Source organism: Pongo abelii, chromosome 1, assembly GCF_028885655.2.
Source record: "Pongo abelii isolate AG06213 chromosome 1, NHGRI_mPonAbe1-v2.0_pri, whole genome shotgun sequence".
NCBI classification, from domain to species: Eukaryota; Metazoa; Chordata; class Mammalia; order Primates; family Hominidae; genus Pongo; species Pongo abelii.
The window spans coordinates 117,690,472-117,697,104 of NC_071985.2; the positions used below are offsets into that span (position 1 = coordinate 117,690,472).

The 6,633-nt window shown below is 38.8% G+C and overlaps 1 pseudogene; it reads left to right on the forward strand.

Moving 5' to 3' along the window:
• Positions 1–1,933: 1,933 nt before the first annotated feature.
• Positions 1,934–2,751, forward strand: LOC100444057 (prohibitin 1-like; annotated as a pseudogene).
• Positions 2,752–6,633: the final 3,882 nt, after the last annotated feature.

Here is a 6,633-nt window from a genome sequence, read left to right on the forward strand (position 1 = left end):
CACCAACATGGCACATGTATACATATGTAACAAACCTGCATGTTGTGCACATGTACCCTAAAACTTAAAGTATAATAATAATAAAATAAAATAAAAAAAGAAAAGCAAAGGACACTTCAGATCTCAGGAAAGACAAGGTAGGCAGGCAGTCTGCATAGCAGCATCTGGCTGAGAAATGTGAGTGAAGCCCCAGTACATGAGAAGGGGAGATGGTGTCTTTCTATGAGTTAGTCCGTTCTCTCATTGCTGTAAAAAAGACCTGGGACTGGGTAATTTATAAAGAAAAGAGGCTTAATTGGTTCATGGTTCTGCAGGCTATACAGGAAGCATAGCAGGTTCTGCTTCAGTGGAAGCCTCAGGAAGCTTCCAATCATGGCAGAAATCAAAAGGGGAGCAAAGTGTCTCACATGGCAGAAGCAGGAGCAAGACAGAGTAAGAGGGGAGATGCTGCACACTTTTAAACAACTAGATCTTATGAGAACTCACTCACTATCACAAGAACAGTGCTGAAAGGATGATGCTAAACCACTCATGAGAAATACACTCCCATGATCCAACCACCTCCCACCAGGCCCCACCTCCAACACTGGGGACCAGAATTCAACAAGAGACTTGGTGGGGGACACAGACCCAAAGCATATCACTCTACAGTCTACCTTTCCATTGGGGAACTGTGCCTCCCAGGCCAGGGGAAATCACCTTGTCCCTCCCAAGCCCTGGAGCTAACTGGGGGAAATGTTTGGATACTGTGAGAAGAAAAGACACTGAGCAGTGTCCTAGGCATTTTCTCAAATCTGGGACCCAATTGGAAAATACTATTCTCAATCCTGGCTCATCCCAAACTCGGTGGGATAGGGCTACTTAGCAGCAGTGCCTGCCATGGGCATTAGAGAGTCTTGGGCTGGAGATTGGAGTCCTGTGTCTGGAGTGAGGGAGGAGCTCCCACAGATAGAACTGAGGAGCAAGTTTGGAGTGTGCTGCAATTATGGGCACTGGAATTCAGCTCTGCCTCTTCATGGGATCAGAGAAGGAGGAAGTTTTCTGGAGACCTGTGGTTTTGCACAGGTGGTGAAGTTTGCAGACATGAACAGCTTTGCAATCTAAAGCCAATCTGCATGCAACTTTACTGAGTGCCCAACCTTGCTCTCCTGGTCAAAATGAGGGAGTGAGCACAGCTGGATCTGAGGAGTGAGAATTAAGTAAGTATCCCACCCACTCACCTAGTCTAGGAGCTTGTGCCACCCCTCCATTCCCATGCAAGGAACTTTGTGCAGTGGCTGTTTTTCACTCCTTATGTGGGAATATCTCCAGGAATTTGGCAACTGCCTCCTGAGCTCATCAGAGCAGATACTTGCACCCACCATTAGGAAGCCTGAGTGCAGGCTAGCCCAGTCCAGCTCCAACAGCTTCACCCCCACAACTCCCACTGAGGCTGAGCATAGAACCCAAACCACTGAGCATTCCACAGCACAGCCCAATGCCTGGAACACTGGAAAACTTCTCCTGGTAAACAAAGATCAAGATAAACCCAATTGCCACCACCATAGCCATCTCTTACCTGCAAGTGCCACCTACTGGCCTGGAGGTCAAGCAGCACAACCAAATACAAAATCTGTTGACACAACTGCACAGCAATTGAGAATGAGAGAAGCTTCTTTGGCCTCCACCCCTCCAGCTTCTCAGAAAACCATAAGCCTGTTCACCCACCTGGTACACAGCTACTACAGCTGGCATTTGAGAAACCTACCACACTAAGGTTATCTGTAACTAGTCTTTGCCACTGAACACACTTGGAAGTAAAGCAAAATGGCCCTACTCAACATACCTTATAGTCACATCCTCAAGGAAAAATTAAAAAGTCACGTCCATGGCTGGGGAATTCTTGTGGAGGTCAGAGCGGAAGCAGGTGTGGGAAGCTCCAGCAGAAGGAAACATGACTGCCAAAGTGTTTGAGCTCATTAGCAAGTTTGGCCCACCCTTAGCTGTTGCAGGAGGTGTGGTGAACTCTGCCTTATATAATGTGGATGCTGGGTGCAGAGCCGCCATCTTTGACCAATTCCATGGAGTACAGAACATTGTGGCAGGGAAAGGAACTTACTTTTTTATCCCATGGATATAGAAACCAATTACCTTTGACTGCCATCTCAACCACGTAATGTGCCAGTCATCACAGGTAGTAAAGATTTACAGAATGTCAACATCACACTCCACATCCTCTTCTGGTGTTTTGCTAGCCAGCTTCCTCATATCTATACCAGCATTGGAAAGGACTATGATGAGCGTGTGCTGCTGTCCATCACTATAGAGATCCTCAGGTCAGTGGTGGCTCACTTTGATGCTGGACAACTAATCACACAGAGAGAGCTGGTATCCAGGCAGGTGAGCAATGACCTTAAGGAGTGAGCAGCCACCTTTGGGCTCATCCTGGACAACATGTCATTGGTGTATCAGACCTTTGGGAAGGAGTTCACAGAAGTGGTGAAAACCAAACAGGTGACTCAGCAGAAAGCAGAAAGGGCCAGATTTGTGGTGGAAAAAGGCTGAGCAGCAAAAAAAGGCAGCCATCATCTCTACTGAGGGCAACTCCAAAGCAGCCAAGCTGATTGCCAACTCACTGACCACCACAGGGGATGGCCTGATTGAGCTGCACAAGCTGGAAGCCATAGAGGACATCGTGTACCAGCTCTCATGCTCTTGGAACCTCACTTACCTGCCAGTGGACAGTCTGTGCTCCTCCAGCTGCCCCAGTGAGGGCTCACCCTGCCTGCACCTCCATGGGCCAACTGAGCCACAGCCCTGATGATTCTTAACACCACCTTCCTTCTGCCCTGACCCCAGAAGTCACAGTGAAATTTCAAGATTGGCTTAAAGTGAAGGAAATAAAAGTAAAATCACTTCAGATCTTAAAAAAAAAAAAAAAAAGTCCTGTCCAAATAAAAGTAAATGCAAAAATAAGAAATTATTGTTTCTTCAGATAAGAAGAAAAGAGCATAACAATATTAAAAGTATGAAAAAGTAGGGTATTATCACATACACCAAAAAAATCACACTAACTCTCTAGTAATGGATTTTAACCAAAATGAAATATTTGAAATACCAGATTAAGAATCAAAATATTGATTTTAAAGAAGCTCAGTAAGATTCAGAAGAAATCTGAAAACTAATACAAAAAAATCAATTCAGGATATGAATGAGAAATTTACAAGGATATAAATATCTTAAAAATAGAACTTCTGGAAGTGAAAAATATTGAAGGAATAACAAAATACAGTTGAAAGCTCCAACAGTAGACTAGAATACGCAGAAGAGACAACATCAAAACTTGAAGACAGGTTTTTTAATTAACCCAGTCAAGCAAAAATAAAGAAGCAAGAATAAAAAAGAATAAACAAAGCCTTCAAGAAGTATGGGACTACATAAAGTCTCCAAACATACAAATCATTGGTATTCCAATGGAATACCAATATATGGATTCATGGTATACAATGGATTCCATGGTAATACCAATGATTTGTATGGGGGAATAAAAAGCAAAAAGTTTTAACAACTGATTAAGGAAAATAATTGGTAAAACGTTCCCTAGTCTTGCAAGAGAATTAGACATTTAGATACAGGAGGCCCAGTAAACACCAGGAAGATACATTGCAAGATAGACTTCATCATGACATGTTGTCATCAGACAGTTTAAAGTAAACATGAAGAAAAAAAATCCTATAATCAGCAGGAGAAAAGAATCCAGTCACCTATGAAAGAAACCTTGTCAGACTAACAGTGGAAATTTCAGCAGAAACTTTACAAGCCAGAAGAGATTCCATTTTCAAAGTGCTTAAAAAAAAAACCTGCCAATCCTGAATTTTGTGTCCTGCCAGAATAAGTTCCATAAATGAAGAGGAAATAAATTCTTTCCAAGACAAGCAAATGCTGACAGAATTTGTCAGTACTTGGCCAGCCCTATAAGAAATGTACAAAGAAGTTATAAACATGGAAAACAAAAGGTTGTTATTCACCATAACAACCTTATGAGTTTTATTCATCATAAAAATTCCTGAAGTATAAAACTCACAGGTCTTATAAAACAATCACATAAAGGAGAAAGAGAAAGAAATCAATGGAAACATGACAGAACTCCACCAAACCACAGAGGGGGTGGGTGGGGAAAAGAAACAAAGAATCTACAAAGCAACTAGATAACAAATAATATTATGACAATAATGAAAAATCACATATCAATGTTAACATTAAATATAAATGGATTAAATGCATCACTTAAAAGATATAGATTAACAGAAGGAATTAAAACACATGAACCAACTATATGCTGCTAACAAGAAACCCACCTTCTGGAAAAGACACTTATAGATTGATGGTAAAGGGGTGGAAAAAGATATTCCATGCAAACGGAAACCATAAGCAAGAAGGAGTAGATATATTTACATCAGATAAAACAGACATTAAGCCAACAACAGTTAAAAAATAAAAGACAGAAGTCATAATATGATAAAGGGATCAATTCAACAAGAGGATATAATGATCACAAATATACATGAATCCAACATTAGAGCCCTCAGATTCATAAAACAAATAATGCTAGACCTAAATAAAGCTATAGACAGCCATGTAATAATACCAGGGGATGTCAATACCCCACTCATAGCACTAGACAGATCACCAAGACACAAAACCAACAAAGAAAAACTGGGCTTAAATTGGACTTTGGACTAAATGAACTTGAAAGACATTTATAGAACATTCTACCCCAAAATGGCAGAATAGACATTCTTCTCATCAGTTCAGGGAACATTCTCCAAGACAGATAATATATTAAGCCACAAAACAAGTCTTAATAAATTTTTAAAAAGTGAAATTATACCAAGTATCTTCTCAGACAACAGTGTAATAAAACTAGAAATCAATACCAAGAATAACTCTCAAAACTATACAAATACATGGAAATTAAAAATACTCCTGAATGATCTTTGGGTCAATGACAAAATTAAGATAGAAATTTAAAATTTTTTGAAACAAATGAAAATGGAAACATAACATACCAAAACCTCTAGGATACAGAAAAAGCAGCGCTAAAAGGGAAGTTTATAGTGTTAAATGTCTACATCAAAAAAAAAAAGAAAGATAACAAAGTAACAACCTAACACTGCACCTCAAGGAACTAGGAAAAAAAAGAACAAACCAAACCCGAAGCTAGCAGAAGAAAAGAAATAACAAAAATCAGAGCAGAACTAAATAAAATTAAGAACAAAAGAATTCTGAGGATTAATGAAACAAAAAGTTAGTTATTTGAAAGATAAAGTTGAAAAACCATTAGCTAGACTAACCAAGAAAGAGAGAGAAGATCCAAGTAAACATAATCAGAAATGTAAAAGAGGTACTAAAACTGATACCACATAAATACAAAAGATAATCAGAGACTATTGGGAGCAACTATATGCTCACACACTAGAAAACCTAGAGGAAATGGATAAATTCCTGGAAACATACTACCAACCAAGATTGATTCAGGAAGAAATAGAGATCCTGAACAGACCAATAACAAGTAGTGAGACTGAATCAGTAATTTTTAAATCTCCCAAGAAAATACAAGCCAATGACCATAGGGATTCACAACAAAATTATGTAAAACATACAAAGGAGAACAGTACCAATCCTCCAGATACTCTTCCAAAAAATCGAGGTGAAGGGAATCTTCCCTAACTCATTCTATGAATCCAGTATCATCCTAATACCAAAGCCAGACAAAGATACAACGAAAAAAGAAAACTATAGACCAACACCACCAATGAACATAAATGCAAAAATCCTCAACAAAATACAAGCAAACTGCATCCAAAAGCACATCAAAAAGATACTACACCATGATCAAGCGAGATTTATCCCAGAAATGCAAGAATGGTTCAACATACTCAAATCAATAAATGTGATTCATTACATAGACAGAATTAAAAACAAAAACCATATGATCCTCTCAATAGATGCAGAAAAACCATTTGATAAAATTCAGCATTTCTTCATGATAAAAACCCCCAACAAACTAGGCATTAAAGGAACATACCTCAAAATAATAAAAGCAATATATGACAAACCCACAGCCAATATCATCCTGTGCAGGTTAAAGTTGAAATCATTTCCTAAGAACTGGAACAAGGAAGGGATGCTCACTTTCACCACTCCTATTCAACATAGTACTGGAAGTCTTAGCCAGAGCAATCAGGCAACAGAAAGAAATAAAAGGCATCCAAATTGGAAAGAAGGAAATCAAATTATCTTTGTTGATGATATGATCTTACAGCTAGAAAACCCCAAGGACTCCTCCAACAGACTCCTAAATTTTATAAGTGAGTTCAGAACAAAATCAAGAAATCAATCCCATTAACAATAGCAACAACAAAAAAAAATCTAGGAATATATTTAACCAAGAAAGTCAAAGCTCTCTACAAGGAAAACTATAAAACACTGGTAAAGGAAATTATAGATGACACAAACAAATGGAAAAACATCCCATGCTCATGGGTTAAAAGAATCAATATCATTAAAATGGCCTTACAACCCAAAACAATCTACAGATTTAATGCAATTCCTATCAAAATATGAATGTCATTTTAACAGAAAAAAATACAA